The sequence below is a fragment of the Pyxicephalus adspersus genome, chromosome 2 (assembly GCF_032062135.1).
Source record: "Pyxicephalus adspersus chromosome 2, UCB_Pads_2.0, whole genome shotgun sequence".
NCBI lineage: Eukaryota > Metazoa > Chordata > Amphibia > Anura > Pyxicephalidae > Pyxicephalus > Pyxicephalus adspersus.
Genome location: NC_092859.1, coordinates 14,549,903 through 14,572,330, shown reverse-complemented (window position 1 = coordinate 14,572,330; position 22,428 = coordinate 14,549,903). Strand labels below are relative to the sequence as shown.

Below are 22,428 nucleotides of genomic sequence, written 5' to 3'. Positions count from 1 at the left end.
CTTCCCCTCTCCTGTCAAAACTTACTAAATCTGGAAAGATGTTTTTCTTTATCATAGTGCACACTCCTAATATTTAAACCAAACCCTACAGTGTGTATATAAAGCTGAACATATCTTCAGTCTTGCACAGTTGTACCAGTTCCTGTACTGAAATGGCTTGAAGCCGTGCGTTGGAATCTTCAGTAAGTCAGATGTAGCTTGGCCTATTTCCTGACTGATGTCCAGCATTATCTGTGCCTCTCCTCTCCAGTTTAACTGTCCCTAGCCCACCTTTTTCATTCACCAGATTTCAGTTCTTCAAACTATGAAGGTTTAGCATAATATGTGAGCGTTACATAGGGCATTCTGCCTACAAATACAGCTTGTCTGCTCCAATCTGACACACATCCATCAATTAATCTTGGTATTTGCATAACGTCTACCCAAAGCCATCCCACTGCTTGCATCATTGTAAAGAGATCTTGGGAGAGGTGTTGAAGCGGGGGGGAGTGATAATTCAATAGGAAGCTATGTATAAAAAAGAAAAACCTTGTCCCTCCCTCCAAACAGCCATGATCCATCTGCATTCCAGAAGAAGCATATATGCCCAGTGGTGACATCTAAAATAATAGCTTGTTGATTGGAGTGGAAGAACCTAGGAAATACAAATATAAACTTTGTCTAGGCTAAACCACATACTTGCCAGCACTGAAACTCTTAAGACCTAAAATGTGTGCCTTACACCAATGCTTCATCTGCATGCAAGTTTTTCATACAATAGAAACACATTAAAAGTACAAAAAAAGTTATTTAGTTTTTTCTTTTCCTAAGTTTACCAGATAAAATCCTGAGATGTGAGCATCTCTAGACCTGGGGTGAAAATCTTGAGTTTAATAACGCACAGCTATAAAGATGTTGCTGGACAAAATGATCTTTCACCCAGTAAATAACTTCATAAAACCTATACATCGTACAGCCCAGTTGGGAGCTGCATGGGGACCTGTGCAACTTTTCTATTGGGAAGTAACCACAATAATCTATTTCTAAGTGTCCATCAATTCAACTTGTAAGTCAGTTACTGTTTATGTCTAGTTCTTTTGCAATGCAACATTTCTACTACTCTGCATTTTGCTACTCCATTATGTTCTTTAAAAAATCACTGTGAAGGGATATCATGCTACATCTCTTTAGATGTGTGGGCAAGTGTTTCCACCTTACAGCGAAACACGTATCAGGTGGTAGAAAGGAAATACCATGTTGTTACAGGTAAAAAATCTTTCACTTCCTCTTATGTTATTCTTCAAAAGAATACATTTACAAAGCAATATTATGTGTGTAATATATACAAAATTGCATATATTTTCTTATACAATTGTACCTATAGTATTACTTTTCAGGAAGCCTTCCTAAATAAGTATCTCTTTCTTCTCAGAATCTGGTGATGCCTCCTATCGGAAGAAGGCTTCTGTAGGAATTATAGAATGTACTCTCATTATCTTGGGATGCTCACAATCCATATGCATAAGTAAAGCTAGGTACACACTTACAATAGTTCTTGCCCGATAATCAGCTCAGGACCGATTTCCGGTGAGAATCTAAGTGTGTACAGCGCTGGCGGCTCCACAGACAATGAACGACAAACGATCGTAATGCAAGGGAAGGGGTAGAGCGCCCAGCAGGGTGCCACTCCGTCGCTCCCCCTTCCATAGAGCAGAACGGTGATGTATGTACAGTACTCATTCATGCACCCTGCAGTGCTTAGTCGTTGGAAAGGATTGTGAAAGGTCCTTTCCAACGACTATAATTGGTAGTGTGTACGTGCCTTATGTTTGTGAAGGTTACCTCCTTTCTAGAGATCAAGATAAGTGCTAACCTCCCAAGATTACTATTCCAACAACAATAACAAAAAAAATTGGCATTTCTATGTATTCTATATATTTACATAATTTTTGGACTAAACTTGCATAGGACAAAGGGTTTCTTCCATAGAAAAATATAAGTCCATAACCCACTTGAAGAAGCCTGTGCTAGACAGTTCTATTACAAAAGTTGTTGACCTGTAACTCACATGATGTGTGGACAATTATTAAAGTAAACTGGAAAAAGAAGTCTCGCTTCTTGATGCATTTCGCCCTTGAAGAAGCTCTTCTGGGGATACACACTTATGTTTTTCAATGGAAGAAACCCTTAGTCCCATATATGTTTAATACAAACATTTTTGTAAGATCGTATTCATCAATAGATTGCCTCCCTTCATTTAGGAGCTTACCAAGAAATAAACTCACTCATTGTTTTGTCAATGATATCCGTCTATAACCCTGAAAGGACTTCTTTAAGTGTGAAATGTGTTTTTTGCTATCACATTCAGTGTGTAAAACACAATCAATCTGAATATTCAGCACTCTTGTTCTCACTCAGTCAAGAAGCTCTGTATTGCTAAAGATACAAATGAGCAGTGTAATGGAATAAATAAATGGAGATTTTGTATTCTAAAGTTACACCTGTAAACTTGGATCAAGATTTCCAAGCACTGTTCACATTCAGGTTTCAAAACCTAAATTTGATCTAATGCTAAAACAAAGTTTAACAAAAAAGAAGTGAGGTAATACAATGAGTGAGTTTATTTGTTGCTATATATATTCATTTATACGCTCTTACATACATAGGTAGGAGCCACTCATCACGGCTTTATATGTTTCACCTGCTGGGTGCGTGACATTATATTTATGGGTTCTAAAATGATGGGAAAGGTAAGAACTGATAGTCCATGTGATGAGTAAGGAATATCTCAGTTTCCGACGCATTTCACCATTTTATTCAGGGAAGTAATAGAGACATGAGGCCAATAGCGTATCCAATGATTGGTAGATCAGATTTATGAAGGGAATTCCTGTTCAGTTTTTCAGCATTTCATGTAGTGATTGCATTAGAGAAGTCCTTAACACCAAAAGGAATCAGACTGATTCACTTATTCCTTCTTTTCTTTTTAATATGCTGGTGGTGTTTACTACACAGCTAAGCTATTGATATAGCAAATATTAGGGGTTCATGGCAAACTGGAGCTAGAAGGGGCTCTTCCTGATAGTTACTATAGAGTATAATGCTGTGTTATTGCACAAATGTTACACACACACACACACACAAATAAATAATATCCTCCAAGTGATACTAAGTAGTGCATAGCGGTCAGCCACATAAATGATCAATATTGAGAAGATTTCTATATTTGAACTGATTATGCACAATCCGGTTAGTGTATGGCCAGCTTAAGTGAGAATGAGTCTTTTGGACATGCCCATATACCTTAAATCAATGTTAGAGGTGAGAAAATCAAATAAAATCATGGTGGCATCATAATTTTGAGTTTGCATATATTTAAATACATAATTGTTATTATTAAACTCAATTTATAAAGCACCAACATATTTCTTGGTGCTGAACATTAAAAGGCGTTTGCAAATGACAGACAGATACAATAATGAGGCAGGAGGAGGAGAGAACTCTGCCCAGAAGAACTTATAATGTAACTTTTCTTTCTAATAATAAAAGTTTCTGAGATCATTGATGTTGTGGCCCTTGCAGCAGAAGAATTTTTTTATGTCTTATTAACTGTGAGTCTATTGTGGCTCGAATTGCCATCAAATGTTGAATATAATGGTGCCTGTTTGGAAATTTCTTTTGTCCTCCATTGCACGGTAATCACAGACGGTCTCATTCTAATAACAGAACGAATAAATCGATTCCACCATTTTTGGCAATACTGGCTGTCCAAAGTAGTGAACTTTTCACAGCTCTATGAGAAAATTGATATCTTGTCTTAAAGTTTCCTGTTTGGTATAAGTCCCTGGCAGGATTTAATTGCAAGATAATTATTTTTTTCTGTAGAATACCAGTCGCAGCTGTAATCATCCCATCAGTCACATGTGATTACTGTTACTAAATATGTAACCACTTTGTACCCGGATGGTTCCTCTTTCTGGAGGATCCGTTTACTTTAGGACAGTTGCTTACTAACCACATCAGGGCTTGGTGTCTGGGCACAGTACAAGCTTCTTATTCTTAAAAACCTGGAGGGTGCTCATTGATAGCATGAGCTCAGCATGAAGGTAAGTCATTGCAGACAATTTTCTGTTGGCATTTATTTACAACTGAATCTGGCTGTGGTTTGAAATTAAATGAATTGTTTTAATTGAAGCTGAGCACCTTAAAAGTACCCTCAAACCTCCCTCTCCTCCTCCTATATAGTGTCCCTAGGCACTTATAATACCTTTGATCCTGTGCAATGTAATATCTTCCTTGTGATGTCATTACAGAGGCTGCAGAACAACCATTCCTGAGGAGTGCAAAGTTTCTGCCGGTCTCTGTGATTAGTCAGAGGCAAGGGGCATCTTAGTGCAAGGAAGATAGGGACCGGGGCCCCTACTTCTCCTACAGCTTATCTCTAGTGCCATACAGGGCTCTTATACTCGAGTACCAGACTGTATGACTGTGAATGTATCAAAATTTACATACACCTGCTGTCCACACCTTGTCTGTTATGCAAATACAACAACAATGTAACTTTATGGAAAAGCCTGGTAGTGCAGAGACCTATCAGTTAGGGTCCAAGAATCGTAGTGGTCTTATAACTGACCAGAGCCAGACTTGACAGAATAGCAGGGTGTCCAGAGAGGAGGAAAGCTGGGTATTTGGGGCTCCCACTTTATTTTTGCTCAGGTCCCATTTTTTTCTAAAACTGTGATAGTGATCAGGCAGGTGTTTTTTTTTCAGAAAGGGACAGGCGATGTCCCTGGCAAAAAAAAACTTGACCTACTTATACCCAAAAATCCTGGCTTTCCTTGTATGTGCTGGGAATGAATGAATGAACGCCAACACACCAGCACAGTAGTTACATCATCTCAACCTAGCCAATCAAAATGGACAAAGATCATTTTCAGGACGATGAAGATGAAGATGGTGGCGCCCTGCAACAGAACAGGGGCAGGTGAATATTTTGAATTTAGTTCTGCTTTAATCATTTTGATCTGTCCATATTGTACTGGTTCTGACAAGTGTAGAAGATCCTTGTTAGGAATTTACGTATAGCAATCCATCAGCAACCCATTTATTCTTATGTTCAAAGTCATAATTCATAGCCTGGCATGTGTGCTACCAAATCCTTCCATCCTAATGGTCAAAGCTGGGAGGGGCCACACTTCTAATCTCTAAAGGTATAAATAGGATGAGATCAACCAAAAAATTGGTGGCAAACCATTTGGCTATTGGAAAAGAAAGTGGTGGACATCGGTGCCGAACTGACTTGGGGCACCTGTTGGCTGAAGAGGGTCCTGGGCCTTTGTTGAATGGCACACTTCCCAGCATGGGTCCCATTTAATTGGGAGTAAGTTCCATGTTATTCCATCCTACCCTAGAAGCGGGATAAATACTGTTTTTGTACTAAAGGATTGTATCAATTTTTATTTTCAATCCTTCTTCCAATGTCTGCTTTTGTAAGGTTTGTGTTTTGAAACTTCCTGTAACTTTGGGCATTGCCCCAATAGAGATAATAAATATACAATTATTACAAACTCACAAATCTATGTATCCTTTCTTGATAAAAGGGGCCCCTGTGCCACCTAAATGTCTTTAGGTTCAGAACTCCAGTAAAGCTGCACTGGAACCTGGATTAGCTGACTTTCCATGTCTACAGTCTGATTATGATGCCAGCGTTGTTGCACAGCCCAACAATCAGTGTGCTTGCCGAAAATAGCTGGTCAGGGGAAGTTTTTCTGCACCCTTTGAAAAAAAAAAGCCAAGCCAGGCAATACCAATGTTAAGTGTCGCTTTATAACTTAACCTCTCCTGGCACACGTAACGCATGCTGCCTGGTTCCTCTCTTTCTTCATATCTGTGTTTTTCTACAAAAAAGGAACCACAAATCACCTAAAGGAAACCCAATCACTAAAATCTCACCCTGTTTGGGATCGTTTTAAATCTGCAGCTTTTGTTAATAAGAACATCTGGTGATCCTGCAACAAGGGATCTTCAAGCATTTCCTGTAATGGGGTGACAACTGTCTCCCAATTATATTCCTGCATTGTAACATTATCACATGCAGCCCCCATAGAGAATTTAGATTGTGGTGTTGGCAAAGTGCACAGCAATGGTCCGACATGAAACTAGTCTACAGCATTGGCCTGCATTCAGCATCTCCAGTCTTGGAGAGCTTTAATTAATCAAGACCTATGGCAGATTTACCTGCTAAAAGCAACCCCTATGGGGCTGGGATGTACAAGCTCCCCTCCTCTAATGGCACTTCCACTTTTTTTTTACATTCTTTCTTATTGGGTGTGTTGGAATGCCCTGACTTTGATGCATGCCCATGGGAGTTACCCCATCCCAGCACACAACTGTATGTATGGTGAAGATGTAAATGTGGACGAGTTTGGGATAGATGTCATGGTAGTACAATTGTTTTTGGCGGGCCCAGTAAAGGACTGATTGTATTGGCTAAATATTACAATAGGTTTGGTTTTCTGCTAGCCACCCAGAATGCCCATATTGTAATCCACTATTTAAAAAAATTACCAAGTTTATGGGACTGGTGGAGCAATAGATGAATAATTTTGAGATTTTTCTTTTTGTTGCTTTATTTAGCTGCAATTCTCTACTTTCTCCTCCTTTTCAACCAGACTTAGTTCTAGATAATGTTCAAATGATTCTTTAACTTTATGTTCTGAAATCTCAATAGATTCATTGTGCTACCGGACCTACTATGCACAACCCGATTTTCTTCTATAACTTTGTACTTTTTCAGTTGTTTTGTTATGCTTCATAGGCTTTTCTTCTGTAAGATGACTGCCTTGTTTGTATTGTAATATTGTGTTAATAAAACAGATTTAATCTTATTGTAACTAGACAGGAACTAGGCAGTCATCTGACTTATATTCTGGGCAGATAGCACTTTTATAATGCTTCCTCTGGGCCAGGATGAAGAATCAAGGATGGCGCGGGACGGAATCGAGGCCAGATGTGGGTAGATCCAGGCATGATTCCGCTTTAAAGCAGAACTTAACCTTGTGATACTCACCTGTCCCTATTCCATTATGAATGCCACCATCTTCTCCCTCGTTCCAATCTTCACTCATGAAAAAACATTGATCTGCATTCAGTCCCAGCCCTCGCATGCTCAGCTCAACAAATTTTGCCGGAAGAGCTGGCAATCAGACAGGTAAGAAAACATATTTCAGAAGGGACATCACCTATCCTTTTCTGCACCAAAGCCCTTCCTGATGCCACATTTTTCCAGTTGAACTTTAGTTCCACTTTTAATTTAGTGGTGCCGAAGCAAAAGCAGCGCAATAATTTAAAGAGTGAACTCTAACAATGTTGCATGCAATAAAAGCATGGCTGATAGTTACCCAGCCTGTTGATTTATGCAGATTTATTTTTAGAAATGTATTAATACAAAATCATCATCAGCCCTAAAAAGGATTGGGATGATTGTGTTCAACAATAGGAACCAATAGACACAACTGTGGCTGGAAAGCTGTAGTAGAATCATTAGGGAGAAGCAGGTTTAGCAGACAGCATTGCATAAATATTAAGGTCGCTTTTGCTTTACCCTTGCGTAGTAGTTGCAGATGGAAAAGTACTTTTACTCTAAATATTTATTGATACTTTGTGATTGCTGTAGCTGTACCTGTGGTTCACATTGCACAAAACAATCACTTATTATGTAGAATTGCTTAAAGCGTTTGTTCCTTGATCTTGCATCATGCTTGTAGACTAAAAAATAGAAGTTAAAGACTTCTCGTAGGAAGAGGAAGTGCAGGCCTACTTGTAAGTAGTAATTACATCACTATAAATCTAGGGTCAGGATGAAAACAAAACACCAAAGCCAATCAATTTAAACAGGTAGGGGAATAAAAAAACAATTATCTCTATATGGAACATTTATATATTTATCCTGGGTGATCATATCCCTCCTTATACTTCTCAAGGGAGAATAGATTCAGTTCAGCTAATCTCTCCTCATAGCTGGGCTCCTCCATTCCTTTTATTAGTTTAGTTGCTCTTCTCTGAACTTCCTCCAATTTTGCAATGTCCTTTTTGTGAATTGGTGTAGATATCAAACATGGTGGGATTGCTCTGCTGATCTTTGTTACCGACAAAGGCGTTTTCTTGCGTTCAGATCACTTGGGTGCTTACTCTGATTTCAATGTTTAGTTTTTGAATTAGAACGCTTGGCATCACTTGTGGGCACAATACAGCTTCTTGTTTTCATGACTCTATGTACACCGTCCTGCCAAAACTTTCCACCAGCCATGATCTGCTGCATTGCACAAATACCTAGTGGTGGTGTTATTGGTTCTAAACATATGTAATGAAACCGAAAGGATTATTTGATTATTTAATTTGCATGATGGGGTGATGCAAAGAGCAGGTATGTCTCCATAGCACAGAAAATGTATTACAGCAGGATCACCAGATGAAAATTAAGAAAAAAAGATAACATTGCAAACACATCTTAGAAATGGATAGGCTTCAATATATTACATATTTCTGTGTGTAGATACAGTATATCCTAATGGCTTATTTGTAGTTTGGCTTAGTAGTAGTTAGTTACTTACCTACTGCTCCATTTGGCTGCTGAGAATGAAATGAAATAGCCTGTTCTTCCACGAATGGAGGAGTGTTTGACTTAATAGGCCTGATTTCATAAAGCTCTCCAAAGCTAGAGAGGATACACTTTTATCAGTAAAGCTGGGTGATCCAGCAAACCCAAAATGGATTTCTTAAATGTCATTTTCTATCTGCTAGCAAATGTCTTGAAGCAAGGACTAGATCTATTTCAGGTTTGCTGGATCACCCAGCTTCACTAATAAAAGTGTATCCTCTCCAGCCTTGGAGAGCTTTAGGAAATCAACAATCCATTGTGAGAGAGATAGTACCCGGCTGGCTAGATCTATCACTTTGACATTGGGATGGAGCATCCCCACCCCTATTCCTCAGTTTGGTCTGTACCCAATGGAGATGTAGGTATTTCGATCAGCCTTTCTCAACCTTTTTACCCGTAGGGAAACCTTAAAATAATTTTCAAGCCTTGAGGATCCCTCAAAATTATTTTATTGAGGGGTCAGTGGGAAAGAAAGCATCTTAAATTGGAGGCCAATGCAAAAAATGCCCCCTACAGTGGTGGCTATCTCCTTATATCACCTAAAAACATCATAAGAGTCGTGCAGCTGGCTTTACCAAATAGTGTTTGCTCCAGAACTCTACTGGTATCATGAAATTGGATTTACTGATTTTGAATCTTCTTTAGAAGGGAGATCTTTGAGTTTGTCTTTGAATCTTTGGTAATTTTTGCATCACACATGGATACATCTCTGTTATGTTCTATGTAATTATTGGGAAGAAAATGAAAAAAAATGAAAAAGGTGCACTATGCTCATGCAAGAATGTACTTTTATTATTATCTGTTAATATATCAGGAGATGTATCCACGTGTGGTACAAACAATACCAAAAACTCAAATATCTCCCTTCCAAAGAAGACTCTAACTCTCAATAAGGGTTCCATAGAATCTCAGGGTACCTCCAGAGCTTCCTAGGGGTTCCTTGAACTGAGACTGTTTGACCTCCCATTGGTGATGACGGCATAGTTCTGGGGCCATCACCACTTGGTACAGCAAGCTGCATACCATATTGATGTTTTTAGTGTATATTATTATTATTATTATTATTATTATTAAACAGGATTTATATAGCGCCAACATATTACGCAGCGCTGTACATTAAATAGGGATTGCAAATGACAGACTAATACAGACAGTGATACAGGAGGAGAGGACCCTGCCCCGAAGAGCTTACAATCTAGTATATAAAAGAGATATCCCCCTCTGTATGGTGGAATTCTTTACACTGGTCACCCATTTAGGAGTTTTTATTTCCCACGGATCCCCCAAGGATTTGAATTTAGCAGGGGTTCCCTGGGGACTGAAAATTGTTGTGCTTTTGTAGCTATACGGGAACACCTCCGAAAGCTGCTAACCTAATAAGTATGAGAATCCCCATCATGCTTTCAAATATCAGTTCTGAATCAAGGCTGAAACCATGGTTTATGTGGAAAATTATCTTAAGCCATGTGTATCCACAAGCTAGTTTTGCAGCAATATCAGGGCCACAATGCAGAATACTAACCACTATACAATGATGGTGCCAGGCAAGTCAGGCATTGAACCTACAATCTTCTGATCCGTAGTCAGACATAATATTCATTACACCACTGGCTCTGTGGTTTACCCTCTTCTGCAAGCACGTACAAAAGCCAGATCCATAATATGTACCACATTCTCTAAAATGATATTTTTGTTAATCTGCCTTTTCCTGGCTAAACTTCTTGTTTGTGTCCACTGAATATAAGTATTTCTGCCACCACGATATGGTACCATCTATGCCTGACTTACTAGTGCAAGCAGCACCTCAGGAACAATTCCCACTGCTCAGAGCATGTTCCCTATTTGAACCCTGAACTCTTACTGTTTAGGAAAAGTTCCCTTATGGAACTCAGAACTCCTTGGGAGAGTACTTTCCTTCATGTGCCAAAAATATCAGTGCTAGCTTCCTTTGGGAAAATCTCCTAAGCCATTGGCTTCCAAAAGCAAAACGAAATCCTTGGCCCTTGTAGTCTAGCCCAGTGTCTACGGTAAATCTGTACCATTGGGTCCTAACCTCCTCTGAAGAAGCCCGGATGGCACATAAGGAATGGACACATATGTACTTGGATATGTAACAGAGACTTATTTCTAAAACCTGCAATAGGACCACTATGAACAGACCCTTTATATCACAGGGCCATAGTTATCAATATTGGTTGTTGAACATATATTTATGTTAGTAACACATGTATGTTGTATATGACACATGTACAATTCATCAACTAATCTAACTGTTTAAATGCCAGAAAGCCCCCCTAAAGCTTCAGATCAGGAATACAACCTATTGATCCCGACATGCATTGTCTACATCTACCTGGGACCCAACTTACAGCCCAAGGAACACATGCAAGCCTTTGCTATGTATTATGCAGTCTTTGGACCCCGTACTCTGCAGTGGCAGTGAAGGCAATGATTTGGAATAAGAAACATCAGTGAATTCTTCTAGCCTCAGATAACATATCCCTAATCTCTCATGGTCTTCTGCAGCTTTGATGCTTTGATCTTGACTCATGCATCATTTACACATCTTATCACTTTCTGTCTATAGCTCTGTACACATGTTGGACTTCTGTATCTGGAAACAATCTTTTGTCATTGTAGAGACAGTGCTGTTTTATGTAAAGTGGAGGGTGGAGAACAAGCGAGTGGCACCCCGCTGTGATGTCCATCATAGGAAAGATAGGTCCATACTGGTAATTTATTGATCACCCACGACAGATCAGTGAAATACATTAGGGGACAGTGTGCACATGCTACATTTTTATCCAAGATGATCACAATTATTCATCATCTAGCATGTGCACATAGCCTGTCACAGCGGTGAATGAAACATACAGAGGTTGATTCTCAGATGATACGAATGGTCTTGCTCATTGAACGAGAATCTTAAAAAAGTACAGAAGTTGCCCAACTTCATTCCTGGATTGATCAGGGCAGATCCATGAATGACCAAAGGGGAATGACCTTTATATAATTCTACTAGATTGTAAGCTCTTCGGGGCAGGGTCCTCTCCTCCTGTATCACTGTCTGTATTAGTCTGTCATTTGCAACCCCTATTTATTGTACAGTGCTGCGTAATATGTTGGCGCTATAAAAATCCTGTTTATTAATAATAATCACTGTATGTATCAGTCTGTCATTTGCAATCCCTATTTAATGTACAGCGCTGCGTAATATGTTGGCGCTATATAAATCCTGTTTATTAATAATAATAATATTAATAATATTAATAATATAAGTCAAGGGAGGAGAGCACAGCGAGGTGCTGCTCTCTCGTTCTCCCCTCCCCATAGAACAGAACGCGCTGATGTACAAGTTAAATTTGTTTATTTGTCACTCTTCATTGCTGGAAATGATTCCAGCATCAAAAATTACACATGTATATGCAGCCTAATTCCCAGAATGGAACACAGAGTAAAAAAATCCTAACATCAATTCTAACCCCTCATCCACAGCTGGAAAAAAAAAATTGGGTATATAGGAAAATATTGTTTCTTCAAACAACATAAAAACATAAAAAAAGTTATGCAAAATTCTAACTCTGAAGTAAAACAAAACCCAAGAACAAAACTATATTGTAGTTTACCAGTCCTTGGGTGTGGTAGCTGGATTATCTTATTTTTCGTTTCTGCGAGTACAGTAAATACCTGTTGATCCTTACAATAAATATTCTCTTGTGATAATAATATGCGAGCCAAAAATGATATAAATACATGTGTCATAAATACAATATTCTTCTTTTTACTGAATAGTAGGAAACAGAAAAACAGTTACCAACAAGTGAGGATAATAAATTGTATATTTATGCAGGAAACTACTGGAGACTTATCTACAAAGTTTTAAGTATCGGGGAACTTTTACATTTTTTCACCAGAGCGAAAGTTCATATCGGCTCATGTTTGGTCAGACAGTTTATTTTGGAAGTTCGCAAGGAGAACATTTTATCTTGGACACCATCACCACCATCCACAGTCCTAAAAACATTTTAGTAGGATGTTTTACAAAAAAGGAAATGAGAGGCATAAGGAGAAGGAAATGTGTGTTATGTTCTTCAAGTTTCTTGATGTATTACATGTCAGCACCAAGTTTTCTGTTATGTCATGGAAGTGGTATGTACTGACTGCAAAGATGTTCAAAAATAATCATGCCTTTTGGCACTCGGCCATCATAAAGTACGAACATGTTCTCAGTAATCATGTTTTCAAGCTTAATTCCAGTTTTTACAAAATATATATAAATGGGCCAACAGTTCGTAAAATAAAAAGCAGGGCTCAAATCTAATTTGCCGCAGATTCACCATCCAGTGCTGGTTGTCCTGCAGCTTGAAGGATGCCCAGTGTCATTTTCTCCACTATGAGCCCAAGGTGTCAAGGGCTCAGCCCCAGGGGAAGCATCAAAGCACATCATTATATTAAAGTTTTAAAGTAAAGATAACAAAGGACTGTTGATCCAGGGAACATCCAATTGCCTCATGAGATCAGGAAGGAATGTTTTTCCCCTGTTGGTGCAAATTGTAGAAGGGTTTTTTTCTTTGCCTTCCTCTGGATCAACTATGTCCATAGGGTTTTATATCTGGGATGTGTTTATTTCCCTAGTGGTTGAACTTGATGGACCTTTGTCTTTTTTCAACTTAACTATGTATCTATATGTTACCATTTAATGATGGGAGAGTAAAGGACCTGCTAAAGTGTAAAAAATATTTTTCATTTGGCAAATTTAATATAGCCCCCCCTGACATCCAAAGCAATTGGGTGATAATACTACATTCAGGGGCTTTGCAAATAAGTCAGAGATCAGCAATACCCTACACTTTAAATTCTTTTTTTTTCTAGGGCATGGTCCCGTGGGTTATCCAGACACCCCTGCAATTATGGCGACAATCAAACCCCAAATACTATAAAATTCTGTCTTTCCTATTGACTGACAATTTGGAACATGCAAGAGAAAGCCAGAATTTAGATTTACAAAGAATATAGTAATCCTGATCATCGCTATTTGTTTAATGTCACTTACCGTATTTTTCGCCGTATAAGACGCACTTTTTCTCCCCCAAAACTTGGGGGGGGGGAAGGGGGTGCGTCTTATACGGCAAATGCCGTTTTAAAAAGTAATTAAAACAACATACTCACCCGATACCCCGATCCTGCGTGCGTCTCGTCTCCTCTCCTTGATGCTGGCTGCAGCGCGTCTCCTCCTCCAGTCTCCTCCTTCCTGCAGAGCACAGCGAGAAGCCGGCACACACGCCCCCGAGAAGCACGGAACCCGGAAGCACGCTGGAAACAAGCTGATCACTGCCCTAACGGAGTTCCCCGACGGGTACCGTACCAATAAGTGAAGAAGGGGAATTTAAATTGGCACAGGGTGATCAGAAGGGGAATTTACATTGGCACAGGGTGATCAGAAGGGGAATTTAAATTGGCACAGGGTGATCAGAAGGGGAATTTAAGTTGGCACAGAGTGATCAGAAGGGGAATTTAAGTTGGCACAGAGTGATCAGAAGGGATTGGCACAGAGTGATCAGAAGGGGAATAGTACAGTATTTGGTTCAGAATCTTTTTTTTTCTAGATTTTCCTCCTTTAAAATTGGGTGCGTCTTATATGCCGGAGCGTCCTTTACGGCAAAAAATACGGTAGATATATTATATTAATAAGGTCCTCTGTATATCAGGGAATACGATGGGAGATCCTGGAGTCTTCAGGTGGAGTCCATTTTTTGCCTTTTCTTTGCTTGCATGGTGTGACTGTACAAGAAATGATCTAAGTATGCCATTTAAATTATGTGGCTGGATTTAGACTTTGGAGTATCAATATAAAGTTTATGTGCATACTTTGGAGTGTCAAATAGAACTGCAGTGAGAAGAAGATGAACAGTAAGGGTCTTTGCAGACCTTCAGTGTAATGTCAGATGGTAAATTGCTGGTAAGTTAAAGGCAACGACCATGGAGCAAATCTCCAAGAAACAACCAAAAGTAACATTACACTGCTTCATACAGCTGCATGCAAAGAATGGTTCCCAGCCTCCCCCATTCACTTGACTGGGGTTGAGCCCATGGCAGAACATTGCAGCTCATTGCAGGTCAGAAATGGCCCTGAGGTATAACTCCTGCAGCACAGTGATGCTGTCACTTGTACATTTACAAGGTATTAACTGGGTTTGTAAAGTTATTCAAAGCCCCAGGTGTATTTCTAGCATTTGGATTATAATGAATATAGCTAGATAAATGTTCTGGATGTGAATAAATGTTCTCCATCAAAATAAAAAGAATCAGCTGTTGGATTATATTTGCATGGTGTGACTGTACATAAAATATTCTAAATTTGCCATTTAAATTCTGTGGCTAGATTTAGACTTTGGAGTATCATTATAAAGTTTGTGTGCATGACTTTGTGTACAGGATCACATGTGCTGTATGCAGATGGATTCATTACAATTCTGATGTGGAGTGCAAAGAACTCAAGAGACAGCAAACATGAAACCCATAGAAAATGTTGTGCACATTTGTGCAGGATTGTTCTGTAATATATTTGCAAATGCAGTATGTCCTGCAAAACCCCACTACCTGTCACCCCTATCAGCCACCACTATACCTGTGTGACCCCTAAGCAGGCATTTTGTCATTGTTTTTGCCATATACCCAAATGTTTGATTGGGCCCAGAATAGCAAACAGATGGCCTGGGTTTGACTGCCTTCATACTCTGCATCTAACATATCCCCAAAATGGACAGATTGCAGTGCAGGATGATGACAGAAGTGTGGGCTGCTCTGGGAAGCATAGGGGTACGTCATCACACTAGCAGTATAGGAATACAGGGAGAGTCAAAAGTGAGAAACCACCAGGGTGGAAGTGAGTGTGTAGCTCAGGGAATAGGCATTGGAGGTACAATATCCAGGGGGCTGACCACCAGTGTCCCCTGCAACATTAACCTTTAATACCCCACACACACTGGTTCTGTCCATCATCATTGACAAAGGCGCATGTTTTTCTTCCCAGTGGAGTCTGTTCTGTTCAGTCAGATCTGCTCTGAGGATTCTGTTACAGAGGTCTGCACTGGGGGTCTTTCATTGAAGGGTCTGTTACATATCTAACTGTCTGTGGTCTGCCATACATATCTAACATTATGAGTAATATTAAAAGCTGCACTGGGGCTCCCTTACTGAGGTTTGCATTAGGGGTCTGGTATAAAGATCTGCACAGGGGGTCTCTTAATGATCAGGGGTCTGTTACTCAGGTATGCATTGGGGGTCTGTAATGGAGGTTGTAGAAGCTGTCCATTAGGGATCTGTCACTAAGGCCTGCACTTGGGTTCTGTTCATAAGGTCTACTCTGGGGACCTGCACCTGAGGTCTACACTGTGGGTGTGTTACTGAGGTCTGCATGAAGGTCTGTTACTAAGTTCTACATAGGGGGCTGTTACTGGAGTCTGCACTAGCAGGTGTTTCTGAGGTCTGCATGGGGGTCTACTTTTAAGGGCTGCATGGAGGTCTGTTACTGCTGGGTCCACAGTGAGGGGTCGCTTACTGAGATCTGCATTGGGGGTTTGTTACTGAGCTTTATATTGGGGGTCTGTTACAGTGACCTACACTCCTCGGGTTCTGTTCTTGAGGTTCTACATTACAGGTCTGTTATTGAAGTCTATTAGGTGTACTAAGGGGTCTGAACTGGGGGGTCTATCACTAAAGTCTGCCTCAGGAGTCTGTTATTGTGAGGTCTGTAGTGGGAGATGTATCACAGGACTGGGGGTCTGATGCTATTCAGCACTGTTTTAGCTATACCCATATGTTGGTGTGGTGCATTATACACGCTGCATTATCAATTCTTTTAGCGATCCCTGCAAGTTTAAAGTTGGGAGGTTTGCTCTTTGTCCAATCACAGGCTTAAGGCAAGTTGGTGATCAAACTGGAATGCTTCACTATATTGGAAGAAACAAGGTCCCCATACACCAACAATGTCAAATATTTTAGCAAGTAAGATATAAATTGCGTGTTTAGCTGTTCAATAGTAGGTAACAACTTTTGAGTTCCATTGAGATGGAAAATACATTTTATATTGAGAGATAAAAAACATTTTCTTACTTCAATAAACCACACAGGGAATGCATTGAGAAATACACATTTTACATACCGCCTAAAATCCATCATTGTAATTATCTCCTCCAGATGCCAATAATTTAATTTGGAGTGAGGGGTGTGGGGGCATCCTGTGTGAAAACTCTAAATGTATTTCATTCACCCCCCTGGCTGTTTTCAAGAAATAAGTGAGTTCATGTCATGCAATGTTTGTGGTGTGGTCAGCACACTTCTGAAAAGGGACGCATTAAAGCCTAAAATATCCAGCCCGATGACGCTTCCCTGCCACACCCCATTTTGCAGAGCATAAAAAATAAATATGATTGGGTAAATGGATGAGTGTTTTTTTTTTCAAAATTGCATTTACTTTATTTTAGCTTTTTAAAAGAACCAACTGAAGAATTTATAAGCTGCATGAAGGTTTAGTGCAAAATAACACTTGTAAGGATTTATATTATAATGGAGGAGTATATATCCACCCATGAAGAGGGACAACCGAGAAGGACAGAGACACTCGGATCTGAAAGAGGGACAAGTTGGGAAATATAAGATAGGGATATACATATGTGCTCCAGGTCTGATTGCTATTTTTGAAATTTTTTTAAAATCTGGTCTTTATTGCAGAAAGGGACAAGCAAATTCTGCACTTACCTGTCAATACTTACCTGTCCAATCGCTATTTTCTTCACCTTGTGCATATTCTTCTGGCATGTGCAGCTCAACGTAGAATGCCGTAATGTGCCCGGTCTACTGGGTTCTGATTGAACTTTATCAACCCCGCCAATCATTATGGTCAAAAAGTGGAAGCAGCAAAGAAAAGAAGATGGTGGTGACCCAAAAAATGGGCCCAGGTGAGTGTATTTATGAATTTTAACCTGGCAGGTAAGGTTATTGTATTACAGAGGGGACATCACCTGCCCCTTCTGCAATATAGGACCTGTCTGATTTTGTTTTTATTCACTTAGAGTTTAGGTGATTTATTGTACAGTGCTCCGTATTATGTTGGTGCTTTAGAAAACATATTACAATATTTGGCAAGGAAGAAATAGGCAGGACGGAAGAAATAAATGGTTAGAATCTATGGCTATTCGTTCTTCATCATGCAGAGGAATTATTATTATTATTACACAGTATTTATATAGCGCACTAGCTGTCCCTTAAAGTGGCTCACAATCTAATGTCCCTACTATAGTCATGTTTTTCATAAAGTCCAAGATTAATATATTTTTGGGGGAAGCCAATTAACCAAACTGCATGTTTTTGGAATGTAGGAGGAAACCCACACATAGACAACCTGCAAACTCCATGCAGATATTGCCCTGGCCGAGATTTGAACCTGGGACCTAGTGCTGTAAAAGCCAAAGAATTTACCTCCGAGCCACAATTTTCACCATTATCATTGCACCTAAGACAAAAAATGATGCTGTGCTTTATATATATTTATATTTTTTATATTTTATATTTTTTTGCATTTTTCTGCCTCCTTTTGACTTAATAAATTTTGACTCACAATAGAATAGACTCTCTGCTCCTTTTTCTCTTACCCAGCTGTTTTTTTTTTCTGCCACCTTTCAGGGACATCTGGTTTGTGTAAGGAGATATGATGTTGGGGGTAGGAAGCTAAGTAAACATTGCTAGGGGGATGGGGCCCTAGGGAGTAAAATATGCCAGGAATTCACCCCCCCCCCCCCTTACCGGTGATGTCTCCATTGATCCTCTTCTATAAAGTAGCCCCTCTTCTTCTAATCCAAGCTAAATAGGAACAAATGAACCCATGGAGGGGTGCATGACCCATGCCAAGTAATGATGGACCCGATCAGTCGCAGTGCGCAGCCTCTACAGAAACATTTCTTCTGTGCTGCAAAATAAAATGCAAAGCATAGAATAAAGAAGGGTTTATGTCCTGACAAATCTTTTATTGCTGTGTAAGGCAGGGAAGGGTTAGATTCCCCAGCAGGTTGTTTTCTGATGTGGGCAGCATGGTGGCCTTTGCAGCGCTAGGTCCCGGGTTCGAATCTCGGCCAGTTGCATGGAGTTCGCAGTTTCTCCCCGTGTCTGCGTGGCTTTCCTCCCACTTCCCAAAAAACATGCAGTAAAATTAATTGGCTTCCCCTCAAAAAAAATACATTAATGACATATGACTATGGTAGGGACATTAGATTGTGAGCTCCTTTCAGGGACAGCTAGTGACATGACTATGGACTTTGTACAGCACTGTGTAATATGATGGTGCTATATAAATACTGCATATTAATAATGTCTAAATGCCTAAAATCTTGTTAGGGAGATTTACCTTCCATTCCTGTCCCAAAGAAAGAGGAAGAGGAAATTTCTCTGTATCATTCAAGGAGTTTGTCCCTGGAATATGTCTCCCCATTGGAGGATTTTTCCCCTTACCTATTGCTCTGACAACTTCAAATGATGGATTTTCCATTTTTCTCTTAGTATCACCAAGAAATATATAGGAGATGAATCTCAAACCTCAATAAAACATGACAGAAGGACTAACTTCTTCCTCCTATTTATCAAAAACTAAAAAAAAAAACTGCTAAATACACAGATAAAATACATAGAGAACTGTTTTACCTGCATTTTTATTTCTGCATGTCCAGTCCTGAGATTAGCACAACTCTGCTACAAAGTCCTGTCTGGCAAGGTAAGAGACCTGATTTGTCTCTGCTGCAGATAGGTGACATTTATAGGTCTTGTCCCTCCCCCAGCCTGTGACTGGACAATGGAAGGAGAAGCAGAAGACTTTGTGAGCTCATCTGTTACCATGTTCTCTTCACCTATTATTAATATTAAACACTATTTATAGCGCCAACATATTACGCAGCGCTGTGTATTTTAAATAGGAGTTGCAAATGACGGATACTGACAGTGACACAGGAGGAGGAGAGCACCCTGCCCTGAAGAGCTTACAATCTATGAGATGAGTAGGAGAGGGAGATATGTAATGGTGATTGAGTAGTAAGGGTTTTAGGAGATAGAAGACAACACAATGGCACCCAATTCATGAGAATGTCTTTCACTTCCTGTCCCTGTGACACCCATACAGGAAAAGGAAGAAGCAATGTTACTGCCATAGAAAGGAATAGTCAGCAATAAAATCTTTCTGAAGTGTCCCTGCCAAGTTTTCATTTCTATGTCCATGTTGGGAGAATCTTTCCTTATTGGTGACAGTGTGAGAAATAAAAACCAATGCTTCAACCTTTCTCCATTGTATGCAAATAAAATAAAAGTTTTGGCATACATTTACTGTGATCCTGTGCAAGAAAAAGGGGTGATTATTTCCTCTATTCATGGAGGTGCTGATTGCTATTTGGGGTTCATTTTGGTCCTGCACTCATCACCATGAAAATAAGGATCATCTGGAATCTGGTGATTTGGAAAGTGATCATCAAAGTAAATTATATGATTATCCCTTCTTTATCAATAGGCCCCTGAATGTGCAAAGACATCACATGATCATTATTAGATCATGGGGAATAAACTAAAAAGTCGATGGGGCATCCGAAGTCTGTGGGATTGGACAAGGCAATTGTGTGCAATTCTTTTTAATTATCATTATCATAATTGTGTGGAAACAGAACTTCTAGGAGTGAGAAGGAGTAATGCATGTATCAGTGCACAGTAACATGCGTTATGCAGGCTGGTGCAACACGATGCTATTTAACCTTTTTAGTGCACTTATATGTACTCTGATGAAAATGCTGCATGCACCTTGTGAATTAGGCTACATACACACCTGCAATAATTGTCATTGGAAAGGATCTTTCACGATCCTTTCCAACGACTGCACGATGAATGAACGAGCGCTGTACATACAGCATAGTTCTGCTCTATAGAGAAAGGAGAATGACTGAGCGGCACCCCGCTGTGCTCTCTCCCCTTCACTTGTATTACGATCATTCGTCATCCATGGATCAGCCAGGACAGTCGTTCGGACAATGGATGAGGAGCATGTACGCACGCCAAATTTCACGTCTACTATCGCCAATTATCAGACGAGAACCATTGCACGTGTGTACCCAGCCTTAGGCAGGCCACTCCAATGAATGCAATATCCTAAAACTGTGCACCCTAATGCGCCCCATTGTGCACGCCACCCCAGAGCCATTGTGTGAATAGGTCCATGTGTAGTTGGTGGCATGCGAAGCTCTGTAGATCTTTTGTAAAACTTAAGGTGTTTCCATGTCTGACCTTCACAAAGTTAATAATAAAGAGTTCATTTATACACAGTGCATGGAGCCATGCAAATCACTCCATTCACCCTGAGGCCAAAAGTGCATAGAGATATTGTCCCATGTGGTGCCAGCACTCTCCATTGATGTCAGTGTGCAGATTTCCTGGGGAATGAGATTAGTCTGGGGAGGAGGACAGCTCTGAGAAATGGTGCTGGGAGGGGTGGGAATCACACTAATACACAAAGAGGTGGAGGAAGGCAGACAGATTCTTACAGGACTGACTGGAGGAGAGAGGGGAACAACTGGTGGCCTTGGGGTTAGTAACATGTGTGATATTGTACATGGAATTGTGCGGTTGGTTCTGCTGGGAAAACTTTACTCAACAAAGAGAAACTTAAAGTGAAGCTTTATACTGAGAAGTGATGGAAGCTGCCATTGCTGAACTCTCCTGCACAATGCTGATTGCCTGGATGTAAGGCTGAGCTATTGCTTTCTGTAGTTGCTGCCACACACAGGAAACAAGCAGATGGCTGACAAATATCTGAACATCTGAGCTGTATATTCTGGCTGGGTGGATCACATTAGTGGCAAGTATTAATGGATCAGAACACCAACCAGGCAAGGTGTGTATTATAGTACTTTACATAATACCTTAGTGACAGGTCCACTTTATAAAAGCAACAAAACTGAATGCATGAAGTCAGCTTTGCAAATTTCAAACAGGTTACCATAGGTTACTGCACCGATGGCTGCAAGGACAGACATTGGGATTAGAGATTTCTCCTTAATCAGGTGTGTCCCTGGAATTGTCTCTGACTTCCAAATCTATATATTAAAAGTTCTTTTCTTCTTTGTTTCCCCCCTCTCTCTCTCTCTTCTTTCCTTCTTCTCTCTTTTCTTTCTTGCCCTCTCTATCACTTCATTTTCTCTCTCTCGCCTCTCTCTTATCTCCTCTTTTCTCTATCTCTCTCTCTTCTTTCCCTCCTTCTCTCTCTCCCCTCCATCTCTCTCTCCTCTCTCTCTCCTCTCTCTCTCTCTCTCTCTCCCCTCCATCTCTCTCCTCTCTCCCCTCCCCCTCTCTCTCCCCTCCCTCTCTCTCTCTCCCCTCTCTCCTCTCTCTCTCCCCTCTCTCCTCTCTCTCTCCGTGTTCTCTCTTTCTCTCTCTCTTCTTTCCCTCCTTCTCTCTTTCCCCTGTCTCTCTCCCCTCCATCTCTCTCTCCTCTCTCTCTCCTCTCGCTCTCTCTCTCCCCTCCCTCTCTCTCCTCTCTCTCTCTCTCTCTCTCTCTCTCGTCTCTCTCCTCTCTCACTCCGTGTTCTCTCTCTCTCTCTCTCTCCCCTCCCTCTCTCTCCTCTCTATCTCTCTCCTCTCTTCTTTCTTTCTCTCTCTCCCCCCTCTGCAGAGTATACAATCTTGTGTGACTATTCTGTGTACAATCTATAGCTGACAATACATGTCTATACAACTACAAATTGCTGGAGTGCCATAAGCAGCTG

General features: G+C 40.3%; 1 protein-coding gene across 6 annotated transcripts in view; it reads left to right on the top strand.

Annotated features, from left to right (window-relative positions):
• Window positions 1–3,966: 3,966 nt before the first annotated feature.
• P2RY11 (purinergic receptor P2Y11) overlaps window positions 3,967–22,428 on the top strand; it is a 30,152-nt gene continuing 11,690 nt past the window's right edge. For 2 of the 6 annotated variants that reach the window (XM_072399636.1, XM_072399634.1), the window contains exon 1: window positions 17,377–17,598. The gene's annotated coding sequence lies outside the window, so the exon portion shown is untranslated. The other 4 variants (XM_072399632.1, XM_072399633.1, XM_072399630.1 and 1 more) reach the window with 4 other exon arrangements.